At 42.4% G+C, this 14,399-nt stretch overlaps 1 protein-coding gene across 1 annotated transcript in view; it reads right to left on the bottom strand.

Annotated features, from left to right (window-relative positions):
* YES1 (YES proto-oncogene 1, Src family tyrosine kinase) overlaps positions 1 to 13,332 on the bottom strand; it is a 51,646-nt gene extending 38,314 nt beyond the window's left edge. The window contains exon 1 of the mRNA XM_035564023.2: positions 13,021 to 13,332. The gene's annotated coding sequence lies outside the window, so the exon portion shown is untranslated. The remainder of the gene's footprint in view (positions 1 to 13,020) is intronic.
* Positions 13,333 to 14,399: the final 1,067 nt, after the last annotated feature.

Below are 14,399 nucleotides of genomic sequence, written 5' to 3'. Positions count from 1 at the left end.
CCACCTCCCTCCACCTGCTGGCAATGCTCTGCCTAATGCAGCCCAGGTTACCACTGGCCTTCCTTATTGCAAGGGCACACTGCTGGCTCATGTTCGACTTGGTGTCTACCAGGACCCCCAGGTCCCGTTCTGCAGAGCCGCTTCCCAGGGTGGTCCCAGGGTGTCCTGGTGCCTGGGGCTGTTTTTCCCCAGGTCTAGGACCCTGCACTTCCCCTTGTTGAACTGCAGGAGATTCCTCTCTGCCCAGGTCTCCAGCCTGTCAATGTCCCTCTGGATGTCAGCACAGCCCTTCGGTCTATGAACCGCTCATCCCAGTTTCGTACTCTCTGCAGATGTGCTGAGGACACACCTGCCTGATCACCCAGGATGGCGGTGAAGGTGGTGAACAGTACTGGCCCTGTTACTGAGCTCTGGAGTATGCCACTAGTGACCGGACCGCAGCTGGACATCTCGCCACTGCTCACAACCCTCCACGCCCAGCAGCTTGGCCAGTTTCTAGCCCCCCTCAGCATGATTCCTCCTTCATAAAACCATGCTATGCTGACAGCTCCTAACCACCTTCCAGCCCGTCATACTTGGAAATTATTCCAGCTCCCGTTCTTCATCTTTTCCAAACTAAATATTTTTCACATCAATGCAAATACATACACTCAACAGTAGTTGTACATCTAATAGCTGGGATGTCCTTAAAACAACCGACAATCTCACGCCGCTCCTTAAAAAACTGCGTAGTCCAGCTAGGCACTGAAACAACAATGCTTCTTTTTTCTCTGGCAAATGTATCTAAACCGATAGAAATGCTGTTGCAGCTGTAATGGCCAAATGATCTCAGAGAAGCCAGGAAAACACCCCCACCCCCCAAACACACTCGTTACTTAACGTTGGGAAAAGAGTTTACCAGGCACACTGTATGACAATCATGCCTACAAGACCTTTTCTCTCCTTTAGAGGAGACATTTAAATTAGGAGAAATTTAAATTTAAATTAAGCATTTTGTAAAAAACATCCTTTCTGCAGATCTAGTTTTATTCCTGTATTTTGTCATGCTCTTGACAGAAGTAGCTCCCCTTCACAGATTCCCAGGCCTCCCAGCAATAGCGACATTAGGAATCTTAGGGTTCATCTTCTCCATGTTTTTTTCCACAACTTTTTTCACCTTCTGTCTTCCCTTCAGGGTGCAGTGAAGACAATTATCAGACCACAAACTGTGCTAAGAAGGTGCCTTGTGCTTACACCATCACTCCAACGAAGGGCAGGTTTGGTACTGCCCAGTACGTGTATCCAGAACGTGAGCATCCTTTCAAACCCACTACAAATTCATCAAAAAACTTTGGCCCGCAAAGAAATGACACAGTATTCCCAAATCCCAGACAGCTCTAGACATTTCCAGGTACTAGATAAGCCAGGAGCTGTGTGGCTAACTGGTGGCTCTGCTCTGCAAGCCTTACAGGGATGGCAGGCTGCAGATGTGGTTTTGTACCGTATTACGCATCCGACTAAGTGCTTCAAACACAAGCTGTGGCATTACACTGCAGTGGAAGAGCAGATTACAACACGAATCCTGTATTCTTTCACCAATTTAGTGATGTACTGCCAAAAAAAAGGAGCCCATTATAAAAGCTATGTTGTACATTTGGCCAGGGCACGTCTACCATGGTTTTGATAGACCAAGGATGATCGTCTAACAATAGCTCCTAGGATATTCATACCCGCTGCAGTGAAGTGGTTGACTAAAATATTTTAAACAAATTTGGACATACTCCCAATGAGATTATAACAATTTTCAGGCAGCTGAAACCTTGGGCCAACACTAGTTGACAGCATCCATTTAAAAACTCTTTCACACTTGTGCAAAGTTAAATCAACTTGGCACTCGCTCTGGTAGCCAATTGTCTCCTTAAAGTATGAGCTCTATTCATTCCATTGAATCGCTGCATTAAGGGGACAGTTGGCTGGCATGGGGAGGCTTGGGCTGATTGGCAATGTGCTTTAGTCACAAAGAAGTTGCAGCAAGGGTTTCTAAAAACCAGAAAAGCAGTTAGGACGCTGAATAGATGAAGCTCGCTGAAGACAACAAAAGTACAGGATGTTTCCGGGAAGAAGCCCGTGCTTCAATAACCTTCCTAACTACAGCTGATCTTAAAGCCCTTTTTAGGTTTTGCTCTGTAAACTTAGCATCTCAAGTATGACAGTGAATGTTAGTTTACTGCTTAACCCCACCCCAGCAAAATATTGCAGCAGCAGTCAGGATTTGGGGAATTTTTATTTTTGCAGAGCTGCGAAAGCTTAAACAGCTTAGAACGCTGTGGATCTGCGTTCTTCCCACTGATGGGATTTCATTTTGCTTGTGAAACATTAATAAAGGAATGCTGAACAGCATTTACGCACTCATTCTACGATTATTCTAAGGGGATTACAATGTGCCAGCCTTTCTTCCCTTTGTGGAGCTTCAAAGAGGCAATAAAAGAAAGCCATCCAGTGCTTAGGTCAAAATAGTTGCAGAGACTTGAATTAATTTGCGATCCCAACAGATACTAGAAGCACTGAAAGAAAGACTTGATAAGCAAAATTGACACACGATACATTTTACATGAAGTATTACACAATAGTACATGAGTAATCGCTGTATTTCAGTTCATTCTGCAAATTCTCTCCCTTGTTTGCGTACACAACACAGACAACACCACTGCGTAAAGCACAAAAGAGATGCCAAAGACGCTATTGTCTGTTGTGGAAGTCAGTGAAATTACTCTGCATACCCATGGTAAACACACAGGCTGACATCCAGCCCAGCTTCTGGTGTAAGTGAATCTCCTTCCCACCTTAGCAAGACCACGGAAAGCCCCTCAGAAGACCTGCCCTACGTGAAGCAGGTGAAAATACAGAAGCCCCCCAAACCCCACATAACTAGTAATATAAATCATATCAAATTTAAATGGCATATAGAGCCCTTTAAGCAACTGAGAAGGTGAATGGCTTGAAAATTTGCTAACAGTTCAGAAAGTGTTTGTGTTTTCTCCTCGTATTTCTTACATCACACACGCACAAGAGTTCATAAACAGGTTGCGGCTTTCCGGTGCTAAAAGACTGATACTGTAAAATATCTCCAGTCAAAAGTAAGTGACATCTGAAATTGCTCAGTGCAGTGAATCAGAACAACCGATTCTATCTAACTGGAAAAAGGAAAAAAACTTCTTTGATTCACTGCTAAATGAGCCTAGCTGTTTGAGACAGCAGATCCAATTTCACTCCTGTAAAGGCAGGCCACACTTCTTTGTCTTCATTTTATACTCCAGTGAAGCCTACTTCAATACAGTTGCCTCCACTTATCCCAGCGGACAATTTGGTCCTTTTATGTAAAGCTAAGCCAACTCTCCCTGAAGTCAAGAGGAATTTTGCACTTAACTTCAACATTAAAAAGGATCAGGTCCTAGAACAGCAAAACTAAAATATCCATGAATAAGAACAGATTCAGGTTTTTCCACTTCCTAATTAGTTGAAAAAAAAAATCATACAATTGATTTGACAAAATGAACAATTCAAAAATGGAAAAAAGTCTGATTTCCACTTCAGTTTAAAGCATGTGAAAAGTTGTTTAATATGGCAAGGTTTTAAAAATAATAATAATAACCCCATTCCAATTTTCTGGCTGTAGAGCTGCATCATTTAATGAATCCTGCTTTGTCTTTTCAGTTTCACAGGAACCGAGAGGCGGGGAAAAGTCCAAGTCTAGGAAATAGGTCAACAGAAGCAACAGGTCAATCGCACGGTTTCCAAGCTGTACAAGTCATGCAGCAGCAACACTTACACACTTCCCAATTGCCCATCAGCACATTGGGGTTTCCTCAAGAATCTCTCACGCTGCGATTACTCTGCTGGCTCCGAAGTTTTGGCAGGTTCCTTTGTCAGCCTGAATATGAATTGATTCAGACATCTAAATTATCTGGTTACCTGCGTATACTATATGACATCTAACGCAGTAAGTAACATTAACTTCTGAGTATTCTTGCAAGAGCAAAAGGAAAATATAACAGATCTGCACAGGCAAACAGAGTCATATGCTAGCTGGGCACAAGCCATGTTATAATGGAAAGTTACCTGTCCGGTTGCATTTTTTAATATTTAAGGTTGAGAAATAAGTATTTATTTTTAATTACAACATCTATTTATAGTAAGACCTAAATTTACTGTTAGGATAACCTATATTAAGTCCAATTGTATTCAAATTATGCTAGCTAACAAAATTTTAAACCAATTCAAATCAGGCAGAGCTCACTCGTAACCAGCGTTCAAATTCTGATTCAAGGTGATGTACCTTAACCACCAGCTTCTCTTACAAGTATGCAGGATTTCCACCCAAATTAATATTATATAAATATCAGTTCACTACGATCTGTGAAACATTCAGTCAAAATATGATCAGAAGAGGCCAGATTGTTGTTCATGTCTTCAAAGAAAACTAAAACTTACAAGTACAGATCCATTCATTCTAACATTTCAGAGCTTTTGGTAACCAAAACCAATTAACAAATTGAAGCTAACATTCCCTTTTGTAAATATACCCATCAGATTTAAAACAAAATGGGCTTTCCATTTAAATTATCACCTTCTAAAACCTCATCTAAAAGTCAACATGTAAGTTGTTAACACCTTAATATATAACACTGGTTATTTATATGAATTTCAATCACAGCTCCCATTCAAATGCCACTGAACACAAAATGGGAAGAAAAAACTATCTCGCAAATAAATTTCGCTTTCATTGTTTAACAATTATACATGTAACTTAAAAGAGATATTAAGACTTTTTATTATTAAACAGTACAATTGGAAAATCCATGTCACTGGCAAAAAACCTAGCAAGATTAGCACAAACCCTAGTATACAGTTATAGTCAACTTATTTTATTGACCAGGAATACTCAGCCTCTTTGACTGGGAAAAGAGCTAAGAAGTACAAGTGCAAAACCAGGTTAAAATATTCATTTAAAATACCATATAAAATCAAGGTGTCGTGCTTGTTAACTTAAGTCACTTTACAAATCACCCTGTATTAACTTGGCCATGGTTTTACCATGTACACACCAAATGTAAATAGTATTTGGATGGTATATCAGACTTAAGCTAAAGGTGGAAAAAAAAAAGTTAATAAAAAAGTCCTACATTTAATAACCAATGCAAATTAATTCAAGAATACTTAAATATACCTACTTTGTATGAACAAACCAATTTTATTTTCAGAGCAACATGGTTTCCATCTCTAAACTATCACTTGTGCCTTTTTTCGTGTATCGTGATAACCTGAATCAATCAGTTCTACAGGTTTTTACAGTGTATGAAGTATTTCCTAAAATGAAAAAGGAGATTGATATCTTTAGCAAATTATATAATATATATAATTATTCAGCAAGCTATTTTTAAAGTGATAAGAGCAACCTCAGTCACTATGATTTATGAATTGCGTTTTAAGTGTAGAACTGTACTTCAAGTACAAAGCTGTACTTAAAAGTTAAAAAAAAGAAAATTATAGTCATATTACTATTGCATTTTAGCCTCTGACACCATGTACAAGTCACTGCTTAATTTTTGTGTTATTTCAGGAGTTGAGAGTTTTGTCCTTGAATTTTGCTTGCTCATTTGAAAACCCCAGAATGCAAAAAAAACAAAGCCAAAACCAAAAACATAAAACACCAAAAAAACACAACATAACCTTTTTTTCTAACCTTCAGAGAATATTAATACAATACCTACTTACTTTTCAGGCTTGAAAAAGTATAGCTGGTGAGAAAAGCAATTTTATTCAGGACAATTTCCACTGACTAGCTGTAGCTCAGGAATTATCTTGTTTTTCCCTACAATTCTCTTTGTTTCACAAGTACTTGTTTTCAAAAGGAACAGTATTTTACTATACACATTCCTGATTAGAGTATTTAACTTTACAATGAAAAAGGAATTAAATATGGGTGTCCACGGTGAGAATAGTATACCCTCTCTCTCTCCAAAGCATGCTTTCCAGTTAGGTACAGATGAGATCTGGACTGTACTATTATAACTTTTAATAACCCTTTAAACCAATCTTCAAAGATCAGTTAAACCCCTCCCTTTGATTTCAGGAGGTTGTCATTCCATTAATGTACCTTCTACCTAGAACTTGGGGGAGGGGGAGGAACACAGACACAGACACGCACAAAAAAAAACCAACAGAAAACATACTTTGGCAAAAATCCCAAATATCAAGTGCCTCAGAAACTAGAAAGCACATGTACATTTTGAGATACTACAGCTGGAAGAAAACCTGAATACTTTTCATATAAAACAGGCAGAATCAGAACCACCACCTGTAGCTGAACAAACCTACTCTGAAATCTTCCCCGTAAGTGATGTTCCAAAAACTTTTACTGGAGACTTCATTATTTCTGAGTTCAGGATAAACTCTTAATATCTCTAAATAATCTCTTAATAAAGAGATATTTGGTCTAGACTTTTGGTCTGATTCACGACAGCTGTCCTTTCAGGAGGCTTTATGTACTGAATATGAGCATCAAAGAGGAAAAACACTGTTACAACTTAAGATAAAAAAAAAAAAAACAAACAACAAAACCAGACAAACCCAGGTTTTCAACGCCCATGCAGTAGGAACAGCCTTCTTACAACAGTGATGCACAACTCACCTGGGCTGGCCATCACTCAAAGCAGAGAAAGGCCTTTGCCCCAGGGATGTTACCTAAGCCTTACATAAATTTGCATTAGGAAACATAATAATCTGTGCTTTCAGGTTCACTTGTCGCATATTGCAAGACTTTCTACTAAGGGAAATTACCCAGTGGTACGTAAGGCGTGCAGCCTCATAGTAGCACCAAATGAGTTTGCACCTACATGGAAACATGGACTACTTCGACTGAATTACTGAAATCAGAGCTAATCTAAAATACTAAATCATTAAAAAAAATCAGAAGTAAAACATTCTGCCTGCACATTTTGTTTTCAGCTCCAAACATTATGGGAAAAGGGACACAAAACATTCACGTCTACCACCATAGCCTTCCTCCCATTCCATCTCACCTTTGCTTAGTCCTTACATGAACATAAAAGCCACGTCTTTAAAATGTGAAGTTTGCTACTAGGTTCCGTGCAAATTTTTCATTTTAAAATCACATAAAACAGATTTATATAACATTTTTAAACTGTGTTTGGAGACCACTCACTCCAAACATATTTCAGACATACACATGGCCCTTAATTTTCAGTTTCTCACAGGATAACTTCGTTAATTTTTTTCTGAAACACCAAAAATTTTGCCTGTGAATACGCTTCTGAAGACCTCAGTTTGGAAAGTACTAAGATAAGGTTTTAATCTCAAACTGCAGACATTCAGAAAAATAATATCAGAATCAAAGAAATTTTTTAAAAAAAGGAAAATGTACTACTAAACTTGCTGATTTTAAGAAGTTTACAGTAAAGTATAGAACTTTTGTTATTATATTTGGATTTCCTTTCTTGACCACATAATAGCTCCTTGAAACTAACATTTTTCTGCCAATCGGTAGGAATAAGCATTAACAGGTAAATGTAGATTTGAAAACTAGAATATTGCCTATATATTAATTCTGTATTCATTTTTCAGTGGAGCATGCTTTGACCAAAACCTTAACTGTGTCTCCTCTCTGATGCACACACATTATTCAGTTAAACCCACTGAAAGAACATCTCACCAGCAGTCCATCTAACCCAAATCTCTCCCTGAATTGGATCAGAAGCCTACCACTAGCACCTACTGCCTGGGATGGCAAGCTGTGCCCTATCTTCAGGGTGTTCAGGAGCATAAGAACCAGGAAAGCCCGTGCCAAGGACGGTTTCTGGACTTTGTGGTACTGTCACTGGCAAAACAGAGTAGTTGTGTTGAACAAGCCAGGCTGGTGAAGACAACCAGAAGCATGAAGAGTGGAGAAGAGTAGAGCAAAGTATATACATAAGCACTTGGGAGGGTTTTGTTTTGTTTTTTAATTAATTACAAGTGTAGTGATTTTAGCTTCCAATAAAATGTTCTTGAAAAGCAAGAAAGTACAACACAACTCGGACCTATTTTTTCCTTCATCAAATTTTAAGCATAAATATTAATTTTGTTGTCTAACCGCACTTAAAAATAACTTATTAGCATGGGATTGTTCAGCATTAATTTGTTTTATGTCGTCTTCTCCTGGCTGACTGCCAAAAGCAGTTACCACGCTACACAACTGCAATACACAAGGGATTCACGGTACCCTCTAATTACTCTTTAAACACCTCACTTAAGCACTGTCTTTTATTACAGTTGTGAGGGCATTAAGTATGGTTGAAAATTTCAGAACCTTTAGCCCAGATAACTGCATTTTTCTTCCTGAAGCTGAACTTTCCAAGCATGGAGTAGAAGCATTAGAAGGTCTTCCTGAACTGTGGACAAACATTTCGAGCTGAGCACAGACAAGCATGAATGCTGTCCTCTGCTCCTACTGCTCTTTTGCTACGGGGCCATCGATCCTGGTAAGCATACCTGAGACCTGACTGCATTTATGCTCTGTTATTCACACTGCGGATAAAACACTTCTACTGTCTCATTTTTATAAGGTTAGAAGGTGCTTTGGGCATGTGGAAAGGAAGGAAGTTAACCCCAGTGAACCAAAGCCCCCCGATATGAAGACTAACTTGAAATATCAGATTAACACCACCAAATGTGCCAAAGTTTCCCCCAAAACAAGTTAGAGATCTACAAAGATTAACTCCTGTGACCGTGTTTACTCAGCTCACCAGCAATGTAAGTAAATGAAGATACTCACTTCTGTAAGCCTCATTCTAAAATCCGAACAGAAAGGGTGGCTCTAAGCTTCTGAAGAATCATTCATTTTTTCTCAGAGGTCTCTAGACTTCTGGTGTGAAGAAAACCACAGAAGCATGTATCTTAAACCACAGAAGTTTTGCTTCCTCCTGAAGTACTGATTTGAAAGACAAGCTATTTGAAGTTCAGTAGCACCAACAGAATTCACAACTTACATAAACGCTTGAGATTTAAGTATCTGTATTGATTATATCTATCTTATATAATGCTATTACGATAACATTTGCCTTCCAAAAATACAAAGATAAAACAGAGCTAGCCTAGCCAAAAAAAGGTCATCTAACTCCATATGTGGCCTCTCAGAGTACTCAAAAAGTTGAAAACCATGTAATGCCTGCCTGAGGTTTTGGTGGTCACTACTTCCTTGGCACTCTCCAGCCATATCCTGTAACATTACGCAAGACTACAGTCAAGAAAAATCGAAACAAAACCCCAAACTCAGCGATAACAGTCAGCACGGCTAAAGATGCGCTTGCTGACAATCCCTTCTGCTGCATCCCGCTCAGCTGTGGGGTCGGACAAAAGCCTACAGCAGGCAGTCCCCAGAGGAGACCCTTAGCCCAGGGACTCTTTGCAGCAGAGTGCAGCTTTCACTTACTAATTTTTGGGACAGAGCATGAGACCCAGTGCAAGACCCAGCACTCCACGCAGGCACCTACCTGAAGGGACAACAGAAAGGGATGCTTGGTGGCTTTAATCCCACTGCCAGTCACGTTTTTAAAGAATATCTATTTAAATATAAAGAGAATAAAACTTGTGCACAACTAATAACTTCTTACTTTACTTCTCTCTCTACCATTACTATCATCTTGATCTCCGATCCCTCAACCAGCCGTGTGTGTTAACGTTACCTAAGGGTGCAGTCCCACTCGCTTCACCAACTTGCCTCGGTGCTGATTGCTGCTTTGATGCACTGGCACCATTAAGAATAAATCCTATTCCCATAGGTGGAACTGGCAGTAAGAATGACCTCTGAAAGACTAAAATTAAACTTGTCCTGCAGTTAGCTGACAGCATCTTCTCAATACTACTTTTTCCCTTCAGCATACAGATGGGAATTTGTTCAGGTTTGCCTTCAAAACCTGGCAACTGCTAACACGCTCTGGAACCCCACAGCTCCAAGTCACTGGTTTGAATGCAGCCTAGGACTGCAGCGATTGAAAGAAGTTACCATATGGCAACTGTAGTTTGTATTCAAAATAAAAATCATTAACAAGAAATAGTGGTCACTACATCATAAAATCCAGCACGAGAGAGCAGCACCCTACTGGCATTCTCAAGGAGAGAAATGAAATAAAGACAGAGAATGAGCTATCTTCTCGTAGTCAAAGGTGGTTCCTCTAAGACCCTAAAAATTAGCCCCTACTTTTAACAGTAGTTTTAGAAACTACATTTCTTCCTCAATACTGGACCTGTTCTGTCAGCTTACAGAGGATTTCCAGTGCTAGAAGCTGAAACCTTTCAGAAGGGCTTCTCAAAAACTGGAGACTGCATAGGCATGGAAGGTGTCCTACCTGACAATATCTGCCCAATACGACACAGCCGAATAGGCAAGCACTCTTGAAGTAGTCTGCGTGTTAATACTGACACCGATTTCTAAATTAACATCAAGTTAGCGTACTCAAACTGTGATCAAAGTACAAGGCAAAACAGTTTGATTCAAATGGGAAATAAAGATGAAAGAATGTATTTCTCTTAACTATCAGTCTGAACATGAGGAATCAGCTACTGACAACGCGCTGCTTTTGCCCACATACAGAGCATATAGGAAAGTAAAACCGTGCAGCTACCGCGTTCATAAAGTAAACTTTGGCCACGTGAACTGACATGAGCCACGACGCAGACGTTCACATCCCTGTCACATGATGACAATCTTTTATCAGCGTGAACACAGTCCTGACTTATCTTCTGGAATTGCAGGAAGTACACAGGTCTCAAAACACAGAATATTCCTCTGGTGCAGAAGAGTATTGTTAAAAAAAAAAAAAACAAACAACTAAATTATAAACCGCAATTTTTCAAGAAATAATTCTGGTACTTACTATGCACCACACCAAAGATTTATTAAGTGTGACACTCCTTTAGCTATTTCAAATAAGTTGGCTATTCCAATATACTTTTAGTGCCATTCATTTATTTCATAGCCAGAGAACTGTTAGGTCGTAAATATTAAAAAATAGAATAAAATAAATCCCTCTTTATAATACGAAATACAGATTACAGCTACCATGGCCTCACCCTCACTCCAAATGAAGTTCTCCAGATTTCAAAGAGGAGTACTAGGGGTTCAAAAATTAGGAAGTTATTAAAAACTACACGGGCAGCTCTGCGAACAGCAGAACCGGTGAAGCCTAATTTCCTGCATCGATTTCCAGCTCGAATGAAGTGCTCATGTGAACTCTGCGGTGTGCAGCTTAAGAGCTCTTTTCTACCTGGCTTCCTTACTTTCGCAAATTCCGTACAAATTGTCCACCTGGGAGACCTCTGCTGCCAAATTTGTTTGAAATTGGCTAACAGCTGGAAGATTTGTTAGAGGGACTGACAGGCACACAGATGTTGCAGTTGCACTTGAGTTGCACTTCTTGAGGAAATAAAGCTAACAAAACCGGTGGAATAAAACAATTATTGGCAATCACTGTTATCAACTACTGACACAGTTTTATATACTTGGTATTGTGGGTGGTTTTTTTTTTTCTTTTTTCTGAAATTCAGCACAGTCCCTTTGAGTGCCAGTGCTGCTCTCCTTCTGTTCATGTCACAAATGCTACCTCATCCTGAAATTAACCTTCGCACCCTGGCAGTACAAAACACACCCAGGGTCTCTGCTTTACACACATGTTCAGTAGAAACCCCCTACAGCTGAATTTACAAACATGCATAGGAAACACACATAGGAGTTGTTTTTTTCTTTTTTTTTTTGGCTGGAAAGGAACAGTCCTTAAACTTACCAAGCCTGCAGAAACATACAGTTGTTGTGGTGTATGAAGTACAGTGTTACAAATGTAACTGACAACACGGTTTTATTAGAAAGCCTTCTTTATAGTCTTGGTTTCCAAAAACGAAAAAGAAAAGAGACAAGTAAACTTTTGTATCTCACTTCCTCAACTAAAGGTCAATTTTGCTTGCAAAATTTGCCTGAAATTTCATTCAGCTGCTGACGAATTGTTAAGAAAAATACAATACACTTTCCTTGGCAACACGTTCTAGGTTTTAAGCTGGGTTTGGCTTAGCCTGCCAGTTAAAGTAAATTCATACAGCTATTTTCTAATTAACAACCAGCCTCTGCCTGGGCTCAAATTCAGCAGGTAGGCCTGAACAAACCTTCTTAGCAACCACGAGGTTCGCTCGTATTCATATCCTACTTTCTCTGACACAAACTGGCTCGTGCCTCTGTACGTATCCGACATCTGGAAGGGACCATCCTGAAGCAAACGCAGTGAACCCGTGCATTTGTAGCAGGGTGTAAGGCAGGGAGGCAACACGCTGCTAGCCCTTTGCCTGGAGGGACGCGTACATAACTTCACTCACGGCACGCCTGGGGGTCTGCAGCAAGAAAAGTTGCACGCGGTGTCTGCGGGGATGGGGGCCTGTGTGCTTTTAATGCTTTTTTTTTAAAAAAAAAAAAAAAAGAAGGAACATGAGGAGGTTTGATGAAGTGTTATGACTGAATATTCAAATTAATGACTCAGAAATCTCAAGCAGTCGTGTTCCTGCTAGGTGGAGGGACGCAAACCAGAGCACCGAACGAAAAAAAATATATACATATATATAATAAAATAAACCGAGGCGCGCACAGCCCCTTCGGAAACCAATTTCCTGGATCTCGCCCCAAGGCCCCCCCACAGCGACCGCGGCCCCGCTCCGAGCCCTCCCCGGGGGTCCCCGGGGAGCCGCAGCCGGCCCCGGGCCGTGCCTCCTCGCCCCCCCCGGGTGCGGCCCCCCCAGCCCCGCCGCCTCCCCGCTCGGTGCCCCGGCGGGGCCCGGCAGGAAAGTTGGCGAGAAACTTCGGGCGGAGGAAGGGGTCGCGGCGCGGGGAGAGGCCGGGGGAGGGCGGCCGGGGCCTAGCGCCTCCGCTGCGGCCGCCGCCACCGCCGCCGCCATCGCGGCCGCCTCTCCCCACGGGGCGGCGGAGCGCGGCCGGGTCCTCACCTGCCTGTCCTCGGCGGCGCCGGTGGGAGAAGGAGGGGGGAGAGGGAAGGAAGCGGGGCCCCCCCCGCTCCTCCCGGAGCCGCGGCGACCCGGGGAGGGAAGGGGGGGAGGAGGGGAAGGGAGGAGGGAAGAGGAGCGGGAGGAGGAGGAGGAGGAGGAGGGAGCCGGGCTCTCCGGTGCGTGCGGGGAGCCGGAGCCTGGCGGCGGGAGGAGGAGACTCCCCGCCCCTACGGCCGGGCTTCTCCGCCGGGCACCGCCGGCCCCTCCTCTGCCTCGCCTCGCCTCTCGTCTCCTCGACCGGCTTCGCCTCGCCCGCCGCTGCCTCCGGGCGAGGCTCCCCGCCCGAGTCAGAGGCCGCGGGGAGGAGCCGGGCGGCCCCCACGCCGCGGGATGGCGGCGGCGCGGCCCCCTCCGGCCGAGCCAACATGGTGGCGGCGCTTCGCTGGCGGCGGGGAGGCGAGGGGCAGCCGTCCCCGCTCCCCGGGGGCGGCCCCCGCGGGCTGGGGTGGGTGTAGGGGGGTCCCCCGGGGTAGCAGGGAGCAGCCCGAGCTCGGCTGGTGGCCCCCGGCTTCACGCCGGTTCAGGTGTGTGAGCTCCGTCCCCTCCGCCACACCGCCAAGTGGCTCCCAAAAGCCCGGCGAGGAGGGAGCAAGGCTTCCTGAGGTCCCTCATGTTTGGTTTTAAGGGTTTCCCACTGTCCTCTCCCTTAGCTCCGAGATGTTTGGAGTCATGGGTTTCCCACCAGCCTCAATTCCAGACGCCAGCCTTTCACGCTGAAGAAGTAAAAAGGTTGGATTTGTGTTGAGGTGGGCTTAAGGAGAAAGGTCACTGCAACCTATCCAGCCTTCCCAATTACTGGCTGCAGGAAGAAGTGGAAAAAAATAACACAAACCACCCGAAGGAGACAAAGTTATTGAAGTTTACGTGGGCCAATTGGTGGTTATCACTCAGAATTATCTTTTATTGCTTTCAGCTCGCTAATAACAAAATTTGGTGCTGTAATAGTGTTTGTGTCTATTGCATCTTCATCTGGTTCACAGGCTGAATATAAAATGGTAATTGTATTGATCTGTAATGATAATCTAATAGTGTAGTTTTAATCATTAAAGCAAGCAAAACATGAGATCTGTTCTCTAGGCAGGGATGCAAAGTAAAGCCATTTGTAATTTTTAATTTAAGACAATACATGTATTTGCTTTTACAGGACCATAAATACACTAAGCAGGCAGTTAACAAAAAAAAAAAAAAGCATTTCAGATTTTGAGGCTCCTTACCATAAATCATATTCGTGCAATCCTGTTAGCGTGGTGGAGTTTATCATTTTCCTGCCCTGTCAGGAGCCTAAATCACATTATAAAGAATTGATTTTTAATTTAGAA

Source organism: Cygnus atratus, chromosome 2, assembly GCF_013377495.2.
Source record: "Cygnus atratus isolate AKBS03 ecotype Queensland, Australia chromosome 2, CAtr_DNAZoo_HiC_assembly, whole genome shotgun sequence".
NCBI lineage: Eukaryota > Metazoa > Chordata > Aves > Anseriformes > Anatidae > Cygnus > Cygnus atratus.
Note: the sequence above shows the minus strand (reverse complement) of the source record. Positions and strands in the feature narration are given on the sequence as shown.